This window comes from Lissotriton helveticus, chromosome 1_1, assembly GCF_964261635.1.
Source record: "Lissotriton helveticus chromosome 1_1, aLisHel1.1, whole genome shotgun sequence".
NCBI lineage: Eukaryota > Metazoa > Chordata > Amphibia > Caudata > Salamandridae > Lissotriton > Lissotriton helveticus.
The window spans coordinates 837,498,518-837,517,560 of record NC_136057.1 but is presented as its reverse complement, the minus strand read 5'-3'; positions in this window follow the sequence as shown (position 1 = coordinate 837,517,560).

The window sequence follows — 19,043 nt, the reverse complement described above, 5'->3', positions numbered from 1 at the left end:
AACAAAATAAAAATGGTTTTATTTTTCGCGGGGGGAGCGCCCGGTACACGCACCGGGAAGCGTACCGGGGAGCGTACTATGGTGAAAAATAGTGAAAAAAGTTAGAAAAAGATAATCATTTGGAGTGATCAGAGATAGGGTAGCCCTGAAAAGGGCTTTTGGGTCCTGTGGCTGATTTAGGTACCTACAAGTAGGTACCAATGCACAGTCTTAAATTCAGGAGGAATATTCTATTCCCCTCATCTGAAAAGTGCACACCATCTTCCCTGTAGATATCTTGCATGTTGTAACGCAAGTTATTATTGTATATTGAACCCATTCCATGGTCTCTCATGCAAGCAGAAACAGATTTATTCACATGTTTCCGTGCTTTCTCAAATTGTGGACAAAATTGATTGGACCACTTCCATTTCTGCCTTTGGCATATATTGGAATATACCAAGGCAGTTTGAGGAAAAAGTGCCATCAATTGATCAAAGGTGTCCTTTATAAGCATTTCCAGACCTACCCCAGTCAAAGTGCCCAAGTCATTTCCTCCACAGTGCACAATTAAAAGGTCAGGGTGTGGCAAATGCAAAAAGGTTTTCACCAATGGTATCAATTGGTGACATTTCAATCCTCTGTGGCCAATCCATTTAATCTTCACATTTGGTAAGTCAAGGTTGTGAAAATTTCTGGTAGCTGCATACCTTTGAGCCCAGTGGAAATAGCTATGTCCAATAATCCAGACAGAATACATGGTGAGAGGAGATTCTGATGCAGTCAGATGAAGTGTGGAAAAGAAATGGCAGTTGGAACAATAGGAGTTTGCAAAAAAAAAACTGTGGAGTTTCAGTGCTCTTGAATCACAAGCAATGATTGGTAGAATGAGATAGTTGAAAACTGAAAGTTAGGGTGCATGGTTGTGTTCTGTGTAAGAAGTAATTTGAATGGTTAAAAAAAAGTAATTTAAAGAAACCTTGCACCAGAAAAGCTGGTGTATTCGCAGGTCAAACATCCTTGATGAGGTGATTTGCAACATTGTAGAATAAACTTTTAACCCTGGGAGCTCAGTGAGGAGGGAGTTGCTATGGTAACAGGTAGAAAGGGCTGAGGGGGGGAAGGGTGTTGGTTTGAAAATACAGAGGGAAGAGATTTGATTGGTTACCATGAGCTATATGTGTGTAGAATTAGAGGTTTTCTGTGCCTTTATGGTTTGCAGTGTCTGGAGAACATAACTTTTGATCTGCTAAAGAAATATTGGTGTGTGTATCTGACACTGTTCTGAATCTCCTAAAATATTTGTAAAGGTGAGTTATGATTCATTTAATATACATAGAGACTTGTATACTCTATGGAGAAGATTTGGAAGCAAATTGTGGTTTTTTAATGTTGCTTTGTGTCATGCTTTTTGATAATGCTTGGTAAAAAGTTTTTACTGCATAGAGTAATTGTATTTTGTAAAATTGTGAAGTTTTAGTCGTGACATGGAATGCTTCTACATAGGACCTGTGCTGTGTTTTGTAAATGTGATGTCAAAAATGATTTTGGGGAAAATAAATGGTTTTTACATTTTTGAGTATAATGTGGCGCAAAGGTTTAAAAAATGACGCATACATGCGTCAATTTTTAAATATGGGGGAAAAAGGTACATGTTTGGGCTTTCCTGGGGAGCCTAGGTGGTGAGGCTTGTATCTAAGAGTGCAGTGGACTAGGCTTCATGAAGCATATCCCTGTCTGCATTCTTAGAGACAGGTGTCAATTTGACTCTTTACAATGATGTTAGCTGTGTTTTAAATCAGTGTAGGAAGCATATTGAGTTTGTTTGCATAGAGGAATTGTATTTTGTAAAATTGTGAAGCTCCATTTGAAAGCGTTTGCCTCAGTCTTATTCCTGTTGTGAGGCAGGTGCAAGATTTTGCCTCAGTCTTATCCCTGCTGTGAGGCAGATGATTGTAAATAGGATCTGTGCTGTGTTTCCTAAATGTGATGTCAAAAACGATTTTGGGGAGAATAAATGGTTTTTACATTTTTGAGTATAATGTGGCGCAGAGGTTTAAAAAGTGACGCATCTACCTACATGCCTCAATTTTTAAATATGGGGCAAAAAGGTACTTGTTTTGGGCTTTCCTGGGGAGCGTAGGTGGTGAGGCTTGTGTCTAAGAGTGCAGTGGACTAGGCTTCATGAAGCCTATCTCTGCTGCATTCTTAGACACAGGTGTTTTGAGGCAAAATCTTTACTCTGCTTCTCTCACTTATTCTTATTCTCCATGTTTACTCCCCTTTCCCTATTTACCCTCTCATATTCAACTTCTTTTGATCCCTATTATTTACTTCACTTACCCTCTGTTCCCTTCCTTTGCTTCTTCACTCATTCTCTTTTTCTTAATTATTTACCTTACTCCTACACATATACCTCATCCCCCTCCCAACACATACACACACCTGTAACATACACCCCACACACACACCACACACACACCTCATACACACAAAAAATCCTCCCACACACACTCCTCAAACACACACACACATTCCATACACACACATACATCGAACACATATACACCCCACACTCATACACTTCTCACACATATTTCACACACCCTCATCTCTACCCACACCAAAACACTCCACACAACCACACCCACAGACACACCTTACACACCCACACTCCGACCTACACCCACTGACTCCCTGTAAGTCACACACACTGCATTACTTATTTTTTTTTGCTGTTTTACTCAAGCCCATTCAGGTACTGTTTCCTTTACTCTCTTTGTCCTCTCTCTTTGTCACTCCCCATGTGTTATCCTAATTCAATATTTCTCCCTCTTTCACCCCTCTTTACTTATACTATGGGTAGCGCACCGGGGAGCGTAACAAGGGGAAAACCAAGAGAAACAGTAAAATAATATTTTAGAGTGCTTTGAGGTAGGGTAACTGTTGTGTTGTGTGGGTGATTTACTTACTGCACTCCTTCCACTCCTTTTCTCAGTCCCTCTGTTCTCACAGTTCCTCACTCCCGTTCACTCAGTCCGTCTCTCTTACTGTAATTGTCTCTGTCTCTTCACTCTTTCACCCTGAAGTTCAAGCACACTACGTTATTTACATTTCTTTGCTGCTTCAATTATTCCCTTTCTGTTATTTCTTCTTTTCTTCTTTCAGTTTTTTCTCTCTGTCAATCCACATGTTTTAACTTTAGTCGATTTTATCCATCTTATTTCATCCCGCTTTAGTTATGCACACTACTTTTTTCTCTCTCTCCCTCACCAGTGTTATTTAAATCTGGTTCCGTTTTTACCTTTTATTTGTACATCATTTTTTATCTTTCCTTTTACTCTTTACAGCCACTCACATTCTTCATGTACCTCTGCTTTAGTATTCTTCTTCTCCCTTTCTTTGTTTCACAGCCTTATATTTTTTTCATTTTCTCTCTTACACTTTCTAATATCTTTTACACTGTTTTACTATGTATTACACAGTACCTCTGTGTTGCTCCCTCTTGCTGTCTGTCTCTTAACATTACTCTCTCTTTCTCTTTTTCTTATGCTCTCCTTCTCTTGTTTTTTTTCTTTTTTTTTTGATTGCGCTAAGTCAAGAGTGCTAAAAATTTTAGTAATTTTTTAAAAATGGGAGGTAGTTCTGAAAATAACTTTTTTTAAATGTTTTTGTGTTTTATATTTTTTGTATTATTTTTCTGAACATTTTTTTTTGATTTTTTGAATACTTTTATAATTTTTTTGTTTTTTTGGGGGGGAACAACAAAAAAAGGAATTACAAATGGCTCAACAGGAGCAAAAAAAAAGATTTATTGCTTCTTATTTTGGTTACATTGATGGTTTTCCACCGCATTGCTTATTAAGATCACGCTTAGTTCCCCATAGCACAGTGTCTTGCCACAGAAGACACATACAAATTTGAGACTGCCAACATTTTTTTGAACATTGGGCACCATTTGCCGTCCTTCAGGTGCTGCATGTGATACTTTGGCAGAGGAGGTGCTGGGCTGTGGATTCTTCTGATTTTGCGCCATGGCACGAACCTCTGCTTGAGCAAGATTATTAGGATGCAACCTTTGCATGTGGCGCAACATAGTATAATTGCCGAATTAATATTTCTTCTTGGAATTGCCCCTGGAAAGAATATCTCCGCAAATAAGGCACTTAACCTTAGGGGCATTCACTTTCTTCTGCCCAGGAGGGTGGGAGAATAAGTCCCAAATAAAATGCACTTTTATGTGACTCTGTCTTGGCTCTTCAGGCAAAAATTGCCTGGGTTGTTCCTCCTCCTCCTGTTCTTCCTCCTCATCCTCTTCTTGTTCAGGGACAAGGAACTGGGATGGTGGTCCTTCCTTTCTAGGTGGTTGTGGTGGTGGAGGGGGTCCACCAGCTGCAGCTACTAATGATGCCATTGCCAGAATCAGATACAGGTCTTCCTCTCTCAAAGTAGAAAGTCAGAGTGAGGAAAAAGGTGGGGGCTTTCATCATTTGAAAAAAAAAGTGTTCTGGACCAATGAAAAGTGTTATTTTCAAGTCACATGATCCAAGCTTTCATCATTTGGAAACCAAAACTGATCTGCACCAATGAAAAGTGTTATTTTCAGATCACATGACCCAACGCGCTTACGCTACGCGCCCCGGGGCGCGTCGCGTAAACGCGTCATGACGTTGCGCGATCGTATGCGATCGCGTTATTCCGGGTGCGCTTACGCAGTGCGTCATATGACGCATCACTCGACTACGCGAAACGTCGTGATGTTGTTTTCGTTCGCGGGAATAGCGCTCTCGGGACGCTCCCCGGTACGCGCCCCGGGGCGCGCCGTAACATTGCGCTTACCCGTGCGTTCACCGGTACGCACCCCGGTAACGCTCCGGGGCGCGTACCAGGGCAAACAATAAAAAAAATATATATATTTACACTATTTAAAATTTATTATAAAAATTATTGCTTTCTTACCTATAGATATTTGCTATTAAAAAACCATGTGATGTCATGAGTGAAGTCACTGACCATGTCATGAGTGATGTAATATGTGACGTCATCAGCAGTGCATTGCACGCGCAAGTTATAGTGAGTCCAACTAACTATAACGTGGGAATTTCAATGGTTTTATGCGAGTAAAATTTCCAGCTAACTATAACTGGTGTAAAACCTATGGTTTTTTCAGTGAATTTAATAGGTTTTTTAAATGCTAATTCCTAACTATAACTGGTGTGAAACCTATGGTTTTTTCAGTGAATATATATATATATATATATATATATAATACTTATTTAAATATCGAAGCAAACCACATTCACTGGATGATGTCATCAGTGATGTCATCAGTGATGTCATTTGAGATGTCATCAGTGTTGTCATCAGTGATGTCACTTACCATGTAATGAATGATGTAATATATGACATCATCAACAGTGGATTGCGGGCACGTGAGTTATAGTTAGTACAACTAACTATAACGGGGGAATTTCAATGGCTTTGTATGAGTGAAACTATAACACCCCTGAAACCTGTGTTTTTTTCAGTGAATATCTGAGGTTTTTTAAATGCCAATTCCTAACTATAACATGTCTGAAACCTATGGTTTTTTCAGTGAATATATATATATATATATATATATATATATATATATATATTACCTACTGGCGGTCGCCAGTAGGTATATATAGTTAGGATTTTTTCTCTATGGGTTTTTTGAAAATTCTATGTCTAATAACTTTGGCGTTTGTGGACGGAATTGGCTGAAATTTTCAGGAAAATGGCACATTTTGTTTCTGAGCAGCCCTTGAAAATTTGGGGGGGGTTCGTCCAGTGGGGGCCGAGAAAAAAGGGGGGTCCCAAAACGTGTTTTTAACATTGAGTTTTCCATAGGGCGGTTGGCCTCACTTTTAGCCCGAACGGCTGAATGGATTTGCACGAAACTTGGCAAAATTGTAGGGACTGGTAGCCCGATGTGCCTTTTGTAGGTCTCAATATATGTGCTCCAGTGGATTTTGAGAAATTAACGTTTAAAAAAAGATATATATCTGTAACAGCGGACCGGGCAGCGCTCTGGTTCGCGGACTTTTCGCGCAACGGAGCTTTGTGAAGCGAAGCTGATTGGTTCTCCGGCGTCTGTCAACATTCCAAACAGTCCGTAGCGGCCGCCATCTTGTCTCTCGGTAGGATCGAGAGACAAGAGGAGGCCGAAGCGAAGGGGCAAATGACCATAAGGGGGCATAGTACATTGTCGCTCACCCCCTAGGTTTGATGTGGAGGTTTTAAAAGGGCCCCGCGGGGCAAAAAAAAATAAAAATAATAATAATCGAACAGCTGAATGGATTTGCACGAAACTTGGCAAAATTGTAGGGACTGGTAGCCCGATGTGCCTTTGCTAGATCTCAATATATGTGCTCCAGTGGATTTTGAGAAATTAACGTTCAAAAAAAGGTATATATCTGTAACAGCGCACCGCTTCGCGTACTTTTCGCGTTACGGAGCTTTGCGAAGCGAAGCTGATTGGCTCTCCGGTGTCTGTAAACATTCCAAACAGTCCGTAGCGGCCGCCATCTTGTCTCTCGGTAGGATCGAACAGCTGAATGGATTTGCACGAAACTTGGCAAAATTGTAGGGACTGGTAGCCCGATGTGCCTTTGCTAGGTCTCAATATATGTGCTTCAGTGCATTTTGAGAAATTAACGTTCAGAAACAAGATATATATCTGTAACAGCGCTCCGCTTCGCGGAGATAAAATTATATGTGTATTACCTAGCTGTTGCTAACACCAGTTAGCGACGGCTAGTAGAAGATAGCGACCATCTTGGGCCCCACTTTGCATGTGAGTGATATTTATCACTAATGACATGCAAAGTGGGCATGCCAAGATGTTAGCGACTGGAAACAGTCGCTAACATCGCTATCTCCTATTATCAACTTTTGGAAATATTCGAGATAAGGGCGAATATCTCTAAAAGCTACCACCTGCCCTGAGCAGTTCTTAGCCATGTTATCCAATGGGAGGTGGATAACATGGCTAAGAGCATTAGCTCGGTAATGCATGAATATCGCTGAGTTTTCAGCGATATTAATGCATTGCGGTAGTTTTTTATCGTATTTCCGATAAACCTTGATAATAGCAAGGTTTATCTGCGATAATTTCTGACGGTAAAAAAATCGTTGCTAAGCATCGTTAGGGATAAATATCGCTTAACTTTGGTAATATGCCCCAACGTCTGTTAACGTTCGATTCGAAGGAAATCAGGAAGTGTTGAAAAACATTGTCTGCGCCATCTTGTCTTTTTTCAAATGCCACACTTTTGTCGTGCACGGCAGCCATTTTAGATGCCTTGACCAGACCCACTCTGTGCACGCTGTCGATCCTTAGCATGGCTCCCCACCCTCGCAAACATCTCCCCCAGGCAGTGGTCACCCCCGCTCTCTGTCTTATGCATGGGTAATAAACCTCCCCCATCTGCGCTGCTGTTCCCTGAGAATCATACCCTGTGCCCGCCCGACACCTCCCTTTCGCCCTATTCACTACCGCACCCTCTGACACTCCTTTTCCTCTGTGTCCGATTGTCCAGGCTGGTCCTAGGGTATCAGCTAGCCCTGCAGATGTAGTTTATGGCCACAGCTGTAAAGAATCACCCCTCTTCAAAGGAGTTATAGTAGATCAAGGCCCACACTCGATGAGATTCGTCACAGCAGAAGCGTTGCTATTATCTGAAAACCATCCTGTATTGTGATTGGGGAGGGGACCGAGCCTGAAGCGGAAGATTCCAGGGATGACTGTTTGTACATCAAAGTTTTTACAATTATGTGTCACATTAAAAATATATAGCACTCCGACAAAGTAGTAAGATTATAAAACTTTAATAATTTATAAATATATACAAGAAAACAAAAATAGTAATAACATATAAACATTTTTAGGGAAAAACAACGAAGTAGCGGTCGGCTGTGCGAATAGTCCCAACGCAGCACAACGTCCAGATTTCCGGCGTGGGGCGTCGCGGGGGGTGGGTCATCAGTAGCAAACTGTTGTGCGAATAGTTCCAAGGCAGCAGAACGCGTTGAAATCTAGATGACACGAAAGTGATGTCTAGTAAGTTGCCACCCAGCAAATAACGGCATGGGGCGTCGCGGGGGGTGGGTCATCAGTAGCAAACTGTTGCGCGAATAGTTCCAAGGCAGCAGAACGATGGCACCAAGGTGATGTCCAGTAAGTTGCCGCACTGGTTTTGGTATCCTACAATGCTGCTCCGAATAACGGCGTGGAGCGCCCCGGGGGAGGCGGCGTGAACGGGCCTCTCCAGGTGGAGTGTCATCTGTTGTAGTGGGGCGCCCCTTTACCGTTTCAGTTGCCATTCCGTCCGTTTTTGGTCCACTGTGTCAAAAGCCGCAATTCAGCTGAGTTGCGCCCACTCTTGCGGTGCAGCGATAGGCGGCTGTCACAGGACTCTCAAAATGGCGGCAGGCTGTTTCCTTTTTGGGCCTGGTCCACTGAAATGGCCCTGGGACACCTTGGAAATCGGACGCTTGTCTGCTAGGTCTTGGACCTCATTCTCGAAAGCGTCCCCTCCGCCTTGAGAATTCATCAAAAGTTTTGGGGGCTCCGACTCCTGCAGGCTTCTGGTGGGGAGCGGCTGCCATGATTGCTCGCGGAATGACCACGACTGAGCTACGAGATGGTGGTGCTTTCATGCTGACGCCAGCTTCAGTCTGAAACATCCAGAAACAAGGTGGGGCTTTCATCGTTTGGGGAAAAAAAAAAGTTTTCATCCTATGAAAAGTGTTGTTTTTAGGTCACATGATCAAGCCTTCCATCATTAGGAAACCAAAAGTAAAATGAACCAATGAAAAGTTTTATAAACAAGTCACATGACCTGTTATGCGGCATAGGGTGTAAAATTAGGAGAAAATACGTTGGCACGTGAGGCGGCGTCAGTAGCGGACCGATGTGCGAATAGGCCGAAGGCAACACAACGCGCCAAGATCTGGATGGCACCGAGGTGGTGTCCAGCAAGTTGCAGCACTGGTGTGGCCATCCTACAATGCTGAAAGTCGGCGTGGGGCGCCCCGTTGGCCTGTGAGTTTGCGTCAGTAGCGGACTGATGTGCGAATAGGCCGAAGGCAGCACAACGCGCCAAGATCCGGATGGCACCGAGGTGGTGTCTAGTAAGTTGTCGCACTGGTGTGGCCATCCAACAATGCTGAAAGTCGGCGTGGGGCGCCCCGTTGGCCTGTGAGTTTGCGTCAGTAGCGGACCGATGTGCGAATAGGCCAAAGGCAGCACAACGCGCCAAGATCCGGATGGCACCGAGGTGGTGTCTAGTAAGTTGCCGCACTGGTGTGGCCATCCTACAATGCTGAAAGTCGGCGTGGGGCGCCCCGTTGGCCTGTGAGTTTGCGTCAGTAGCGGACCGATGTGCGAATAGGTCGAAGGCAGCACATCGCGCCAAGATCCGGATGGCACCGAGGTGGTGTCTAGTAAGTTGTCGCACTTCTGTGGCCATCCTACAATGTTGAAAGTCGGCGTGGGGCACCCCGTTGGCCTGTGAGATGGCGTCAGTAGCGGACCGATGTGCGAATGGGGCCAAAGGCAGCGCAACAATATTTTCTGATTTGAAGACACCACAAGGCGCTGAGATGCCAAGATCCGGATGGCACCGAGGTGGTGTCTAGCAAGTTGTGGCACTGGTGTGGCCATCGTACAATGGTAAAAGTCGGCGTGGGGCGCCCTGTTGGCCTGTGAGATGGTGTCAGTAGCGGACTGATGTGTGAATGGGGCCAAAGGCAGCGCAACAATATTTTCTACTATATTTTCGGAGTAGAAGACACCACAAGGCGCTGAGATGCCAAGATCCGGATGGCACCGAGGTGATGTGTAAGTTGCGGACGGATGTGCGAATGGGGCCAAAGGCAGCTCAACAATATTTTCTGAAGAGAATACACCACAAGGCGCTGAGATGCCAAGATCCGGATGGCACCGAGGTGATGTCTAAGTTGCGGACCGATGTGCGAATGGGGCCAAAGGTAGCGTAACAAGATTTTCTGTATGGAAGATACCACTAGGCGTTGAGATGCCAAGATTCGGATGGCACCGAGGTGATGTCTAGGAAGTTGTGCCACTGGTGTGGCCATCGTACAATGGTAAAAGTCGGCGTGGGGCGCCCTATTGGCCTGTGAGATGGTGTCAGTAGCGGACTGATGTGCGAATGGGGCCAAAGGCAGCGCAACAATATTTTCTGACTGACACCACAAGGCGCTGAGATGCCAAGATCCGGATGGCATCGAGGTGATGTCTAAGTTGCGGACTGATGTGCGAATGGGGCCAAAGGCAGCGTAACAATATTTTCTGTATGGAAGATACCACTAGGCGTTGAGATGCCAAGATTCGGATGGCACCGAGGTGATGTCTAGCAAGTTGGTGTGGTCATCCTACAATGCTGAAACTCGGCGTGGGTCACCCCATTAGCCTGTGAGATGGCGTCAGTAGCGGACCGATGTGCGAATAGGCCGAAGGCAGCACAACGCGCCAAGATCCGGATGTCACCGTGGTGGTTTCATAGTTGAGAGGCACTTCATCTGCAGTGGGGCGCCGAGATCCGGATGGCACCGAGGTGATGTCTAGCAAGTTGCTGTACTTGTGTGGTCATCCTACAATGCTGAAACTCGGCGTGGGTCGCCCCATTAGCCTGTGAGATAGCTGTTCTTTGGATTTGGGCCTGGTCCACTAAAATGGCCCTGGGACACCTAAGAACTCGAACGCTCGATTTTTTTTTCCTTTCCTGTACATGCAAAAAAAGGTAAATGCCCGGTATGTTACACGCTTCATCTGCCACGATGAACTCTCCAGAGGAACCGAAAAAATATATAGTTGTGGTAACTATACCATGCATCGTCATATGGAGAGGTGGCACCAATTAATTATAGTGCTGCATAAAAGAGAGATTTGGAGGAGAACCCCTGACCTGCTAGTACATTCATCAAAGAAGTGGCACTGAGAGCTTCAGAGGCAAGGGAAACGGTCCCAAATATTTAGAAGAACTTTGGAAAGATTAAAATGACATGTTTAGATTGTGGTAAATTAATTTCATGTGGGCAGATGAGTGTTACTCTAATAAATACAGCATATGAACATCATCATAGTCGATGGTTGGTAGAGACATTTTGACTATATCCTGGACCTGCCCGTCCTCGCCCAAAATGGCGCCGGAATAAATGGGACTCGTAACTCCTTGTTGTGTACTGGTTGCAGAACCTTGAAATCACGAGATACGTATGCAGTTTTGAAGCACATGGCGGGCGGGGACGAGAATTGATTGAATATTTCGACATCCCTATTGATATTAAGTTCTGATGTGTTATTGATTACTGTACTGTTGAAAATTCGAATTAACGTCACCCATGGTACTTGCCCGCAAATGTATATCTAGATAATTTTATTGTAACTGGCCCTGTCGTATTTTAATTATAAAATGTACGTCCACCGATTCCGTAACTGTTAGACACCTTAGTTTTTGCAACCTAATGGCCCGCCCGTTACGTTCCTCTACAGTGTAAATGTCTATTCATCATATACGATTACAGTTTGCTCCGTGGCAGGCCCACGTGGTTATAGGCTCGTATTTGTATAATGAAATTTTCACAATAAAGGTTTTTAAAAGAAAACATGGTAGTAGTGTATACATTGGTAAAGTTTTTAATAATAGTCACTGTTTTAGAATCATTAAAAGGCAAGTGAAATAAAGCAGACCAATTACATGAAGGGTAAAAGGTATAATACGAAGGAACGCAGTAAAGATAAATGGTCAAGGGCTGTTGTGTTTTCTATTCCTGCAACATAAAGTGATCGATAAGAATCTCATATTCAGGCGTATCGGCGACTAAGACAGCAGGTCGACCCTCTTTTGCTCAACGGCTCCGTCATGGGACGAAGAAACGCTCTTTTTCTCGAAAAAAGAATATATTTTACTTGCAGGACAGTTGTAAAATTTCCGGGAAAGTACATTAGCCTGGAACATTATAACATATATTTAAGAGAAAATAATGTTCGGAAGTAATTAAAAGCGTAATTTTTAGGTGATATGACCAAGGCTTTCATCATTAGAATAAGAAAAGTAAAATGAACCAATGAAAAGTTTTATTAACAAGTCACATGACTTGTTATGCTTACGTTACGCGCTGCGCGCCCCGGATGACTTCCGGATGCGCTAACGCGGCGCGTCATATGACGCATTACGCGACAACGCAGGTCCAGAATATAGTCAAAATGTCTCCACCAACCAGCGGTCGAAACACAACCCCTTTCAGCAGGCTAAATAGTTCTGTTAAATGACAACAGAAAGGACAGGCAACAAGAACCATCAGTCAAAGAGGGGAGGGCTAGTTCTTCTCTACCGGGTTACATTGGGGCGCTACCGGAACTGATCGAATTGGTAGTCTACAGTGTTTCTGGATGTTTCAGACCGAAGCTGGGGTTAGCATGAGAGCAGCACCATTTCGTAGCTCCGTTGTGGCCATTCCGCAACCAATCATGGCAGCCGCTCTTTATCGTTATTTTGGGCGGGGTGGGTGGCGGAGCCGAGCTGTTTTGCAGCAATCATTGTGTGGAGTTCAGTTCATCTCACTAGTTTTGTATTTGTCATGAGGGGTTGTTCCTAATGTTTCTATTTTAGCGAGGTCAAAAAGAGATCCCATTAGTGGCCTACTGATTTTGCTCGATTCCTTTTCTTTTTTTTTACACGATTTTTCGTTATCTGCAAAGACTAAACAGAGTATTGCGACTCTGTGTTTGTTTGTAAATAGAGAATGAACCAAAGAGAACTAATTCTAAAACAGTAAATACTTGGATAACAATCAATCAAATGGAGAGAGAAGCAGGCACGACGGATTACAACGGGGGCAAAGGCCTGCGTTAACTACCTTTCACTATCTGCAAAGAGAGAGTACTCCTAATAGAAATGAGGGGGGGGGGCACCATTCAAAGCAGATCAGTGTGCATAAACACGAAAATGTTTTCACTTACCACGTACTTGACATTCGACAGCTTATGATATTTGCTATTAAAAAACCATTGAAATTCACTGAAAAAACCATAGGTTATAGACCATATATAGTTAGGAATTAGCATTTACAAAACCTTGAAAATTCACTGAAAAAACCATAGGTTATACACCATATATAGTTAGGAATTAGCATTTAAAAAACCTTATTTTACTCACACAAAACCATTGAAATTCCATATATAGTTAGTTGCACTAACTATATATCGCGCACCCGCAATCCACTGCTGATCATGTCACATATTACATCATTCATGACATGGTCAGTGACATCACTGATGACATCACTGATGACATCTCAAATGACATCACTGATGAGATCACTGATGACATCTCATTTGACATCAATGACCACATCACTGATGATATCATTCATGTGACAATACAATGCATCTCCTCACGTTTTAATATAACCTCTGTTTCACCCAGTGTTAAATACAGAGTATAATTTTTGAAACCATTGACACACCAATACTAGTTACTACATACGTACTCACTGATTCCTACGTCTACACACACATTCACTCATTCACCCATACAATCATTCATACATACAATCACTCATCTTTACAACACTATCATATGCACTCATACACCTATACAGACACTTACACTCTGCCACTCATCCATGGAGTTACTCACACACCTAGTCAGTCCTGTAAAGAATCAATCACACTTCCATTTTCTTGTCTATACAGTTAAACATAGAGCACCTTACATTTTCAAACATATACTAACACATACTTACTTTCTTATACAATCATTGATACAAGTACACATTGATCTGCACAGAGTCACACACCTCCCAGCCAGCCACACACACACTCAGTCTCCTATACAAATACTTGGACAATCAATCAATAACCCATATAGTTAATCATATAGCTACTGATCAACACATGCAGCAGTTTACAGAACAACAGACATAATGATGCACAAATTAAGACAGTTTACTCACTAACCCATGCACTCAGTGAGACACATTTAATCACTCACTCATACATTCAGTCATGCACCTACTAAATCCTTCGTCCAGACACTTATACATCTACTCATTCTTCAATATGTAAAACATATTTAAACTTTACAGAAACACACAGTCACTGGATGATGTCATCAGTGATCTCATCAGTGATGTCATTTGAGATGTCATCAGTGATGTCATCAGTGATGTCACTGGGCACAGATAAACAAAACCAGGCACAGATAAACAAAATTAGGCACAGATAAACAAAACCAGGCACAGATAAACAAAACCTCAATAAGGACCTATATTTCTTTTTAGCATTGAGTCAATCTTATCATTTTTTTAAAACGATGCCAAAAGAGAGAACATGTAAATTATTATTTGAACAAGTTTATTAATATTTTTTCTTTTTTATAGACAAAAATTATTTTGACACATTTTCACAACTGAATTGATCATTATCATAACAAACATTAGAATTACTCAATTTACATGTGAGCTTTCTTAAGAGACATTAAGAGTGCCCTCTAATAGCAACTAATCTAATCTATCATACATACATCCTGATATGGCAATCATACTTTAATCTAAACCTAAAATGACATGTATTTCTTCATATACATAGAAGATAAATGGATACTAAACAAGAAAGACAAATACATTTGGCAGTTGTGAGGTGTACTAAATGGAATACACAGAGAGTCCAAGATGGTATAGGTCATCTAGTTATGATGGCATAAACTAGCTGTGGTCCAAGACAGTTGGTGTTAGGCCGACGTACGTTTCGGTAAGAAACCTTCCTCAGGGCCAAGGACAATATGGAGCAAACAATTTAACTACACAATATATTAAAAGAGTTTGAGGGCATCAAACTGATTTCTGAAAAATGAAAAAGTACAGCAAAAAACATTATTATTACTTTTACATATTCTGTTTCTTTTACATGACATATTCAAACTGTGGCATCATAAACCTAAAGTTTTTACATTAAATAATAACAAATATTTACTCATAGCTAGTTGTTACTCCTTGCTGGTGATTACTCCTAATGAATAGTTTACATCTGATAAAGCATAAGAATGAATTTTTAGCAGTGAACAGAAATAGAGATCAAGTCCTGAATCTTCCCTTTATATAATATGCACCAAAAGAAAGGGTGAATTTATAGAGCATGCAGTGCTTGTGAAGTTTATATGAAGGTTCTAAGTTATAATAATGACAGAACTAGGCAACATGAATTACCGATTAATTTGATCTATATAGGCGCAGAGTGCAGGTCCTGGTCAGTCTTTGTTGGATGCGATAGAACTGGAAAATTAAAAAGAACTTTCATGATTATGTGGGCATAAGGTACGGTTGGAAATTGTCAAATAGACTCCTGTTGTTTTTACCTCTAAGGCGGAGATCCGCAGTTTTTAAATCCGGGAGGCTAGGAAGGCGCGGGGTCAGCCACTTCCAAGTGAGTAAGTGGCGCAATTTTCTGTGAGACCAACAGAGATAGCAAGTTAGGTCACTAACCGTATGTTGGCACAGAGTGGTATTAGAGAAGTGCCATTGGCTACTGCTGTTGTGCATCTAGCAATAGTTACCGGTCTCAGGATTGTATGATCGAAAGGGCATAAGACTTACGTGCAAATTGCAAATATTCTATGTACACCTAAACTCGCCCATGAGGTATCACAATTGTTTTACTTCATTACAGTTATATAGGAACAAGTCCCCTAATATGAACAGATTACCTGTTTATATGTTGTAGTAGGAGTTTAGATACTGTTTAAACACTGTTCCCGTGCGTATTCGGTTATATGCTAGAACAGATAAGACAAAACAGAGAGGCGTGAAAGCGCTATAATGAGATTTAAGCTTTTACATCTTATATATAACAATTTTTTGGTAAAGCGAGTGTGTGTTCCCGGCTTTTTAATTTAAGGTTTACTGGCTGGTGGGGTTATCACGCAGCAAAAACCAATATTGAAGTATCTCTATGTTAAAGCAGCTGATATTTATCTGTTTCTGTCCGTCATAGCAATCTAAAATTTTTCTATGCGGTAAAAAAATGACAAATACTCGATCTACCCTCTAGGTCTTACCTTAGTTTAATGTAATTTGTTCGTTCTTGTGAGTTCCCTGATTTATAGCCCCAGCATAAAGATATTCGTCAGGGAGCCTGGAAAGATAATGAGGTGTGCCATGAGATGCAGAGCACAATGAAGTCTTTAAAAGTTTCACATAGAGATGATTGTGTCGTACCAGGTTTTTATGCTACTTAGATAAAGGGACTGCCTACCGAATAATAAGGTATTATCCACAGGAAACTGAAGGTAAACTTCAGACTAAGTTAAAAATAATAATTTTTACAAAGGCACGATTTCTGACATTTACAAAGTTGCAGCGTGTGGCCCCTCGATAGCGGAACGAGCACGTTGTTGATCTCTTACCGTTTCCATAGTCGGCTGTTGCGGCGACCGGGGGTTCTAGGGACTGCTTCCAGGAAAGACATTTGCACCCGCGTATGGGGCCTTATAAAGGGCCATTCTGAAATTATCATCAGGTGTGCATGCGTGAGCATAGAAACAGAGTTCTCGCTCTGTTAAGGTTACCACGAGGCATAAACATAGTTGGCAGACTAGGATTAAAGTGTGCATATGGCGGCGGCCATATTGGAGTTGGTTATAAATGAACCCGATATAATGAGATTTTATAAGCCTTAAACTAGATGGAAGATGGCATAAAATCCTAATAACACTAGGTTACTTATAAACGGTTCAGATTTGTGGAAGTTTGTAGTATGGGGATGTACAGTTGGTCCAATGATCGTCTGATGTATGTGCTACAGGCAAATCGACTTTGCATCAACATAATGATTTTCAGAGTGTAACTATCCAGGAAATTTCCTCGTTATGCCCAAAGCGCACTGTGTCACAATAATGTATCCAAAACGTTTCGCGTTTTTTGCGAAAGATTATTGGATCTTTTCCTGGTGGTGTTTGGACATGTTCTAATATCTGCCATCGCAGGTCTCGTTCTTTATGTCCATATTGGACAAAATGGGCTACCATTGGGGCATTGGTCTTTTGAGTTCTGATTGCGGACTTGTGTTCCGAGAGTCTAATACGGAATTCTCTAGATGTCTCACCTATATACCCTATGTCACATGGGCATAGGATAAGGTAAATTACATTTTTGGTCCTGCAATTAGTCATTTCTTTTAGATTTCCTTGTTTTTGACCGTAAGTCCATCTGTCACCAGGTATGACCTGGTCGCAAGCATGGCAATTGCCACATCTGTGGTTGCCAATTGGTAGTGGTTTTCCATCAAATGATTTCTGTTTGTTTGTTTCATTGCTTTTCCGCCTGCTGTGCACCAATTTGTCTCGAAGATTTTGGTTTCTTCAGTGATGTCACTGACCATGTCATGAATGATGTAATATGTGACATGATCAGCAGTGGATTGCGGGTGCGCGATATATAGTTAGTGCAACTAACTATATATGGAATTTCAATGGTTTTGTGTGAGTAAAATAAGGTTTTTTAAATGCTAATTCCTAACTATATATGGTGTATAACCTATGGTTTTTTCAGTGAATTTTCAAGGTTTTGTAAATGCTAATTCCTAACTATATATGGTCTATAACCTATGGTTTTTTCAGTGAATATATATATATATATTTAGCCACAAAGTGATCCTGCAGTTTACGAGTGCGCTCCACAGTGTGTGCTTAGCCCAGGGGTCGGATCCTGACCCAGTATTAACATCATATCACAAAAGAGGCGGCACAGCTGGATACTTTACTGAAGCCTTTTAATTAGCGTTTCACCCCACCGACGCATTTCAGCCACACAAGGCTTTGGTCACGGTCAGTAAGTCCTTCTACCATTTCCATTTAAATACTAGCCCATGTTAGTCCTAGGTGGCATTATGGGATACATAGTTTGGAACAAACATTGTTAAAATTTACATGCAAAGAAAGACTGGTGTGATTTTATGATTTTACAATGTCCTGGTACATTGCGTGACATGTTTATTCACATGGGCAAAGTTTATAGTCATTAGTTCGTGTAGGATTAGTGCCAAATTATTCATTATTGATATCGGGTATAGTACCCTATTTCATTAGATATCTTCTGGTTCTTTGTATTTTCACTCTAGATGTATGTGGAGATCTTCTCCAAAGTTCATTCCTCTCGGCATTTTGGTTCGAAGTCGAATGATTAGGCGGGACTCTATTTGCCGTAATTTGCGCACAGTGTCACCTCCTCTTTCCATTTTCGACAAAATTTTTAAGCCGTAGAATGTCATTGCTCTCCAGTCTCCATTCTGACATGCACTTATATGTTTGGCAGTTGCATACAGCATGTTCTTGGTTTTTACTGCACGGATATGCTCAAGGATTCTCTTCTTCAGCATACAAGTTGTGCTGCCTATATATTTGACACCACACCTGCATTCAATCACATATACTACATTCTTTGAGGTACAGGTAATTTGCTGTTCAATTTGCATTGTTTTGCCATCCGGTTCTTCAACGCTCCTCATGCTTTTGCCGATCTTACATGCTTTACATGTTGTGCACGGTTGGAATCCTTTTCGTTGGTCTAGTAACCAATTGTTTTTTGGTTTAATCTGGAAGTGACTTTTCACTAGGAGATCTTGGAGAGAGGTGTTTTTTTTATATGTTATTGAAGGTTGTTTACCTACAAGTTCTCCTATATCCGGGTCTCCTGAGATCAAATGCCAGTATTTTTTCATTTTGTTGGAGATGTTTCCACTTTCTTTACTGTATGTAGTTACAAATCTTGGAGGATCCTTTTCTTTGGTTATTTTGGGTTTCTCCATTAGAATCTCTGCTCTTGTCTTTTTATCTGCCTTCTTCTTACAGTTTCTTAGAACACGATCCTCATATCCTCGTGATGCAAATCTGGCTTTGCTTTCTCCAATTTTGATTTCAGCATCATCTGTTTTAGAGCAATTTCTCTTTAGTCTTATGAATTCTCCATAAGGTATGCTGTTCAGCAGGGCTTTAGGGTGGAAACTGGTGCCGTGGAGC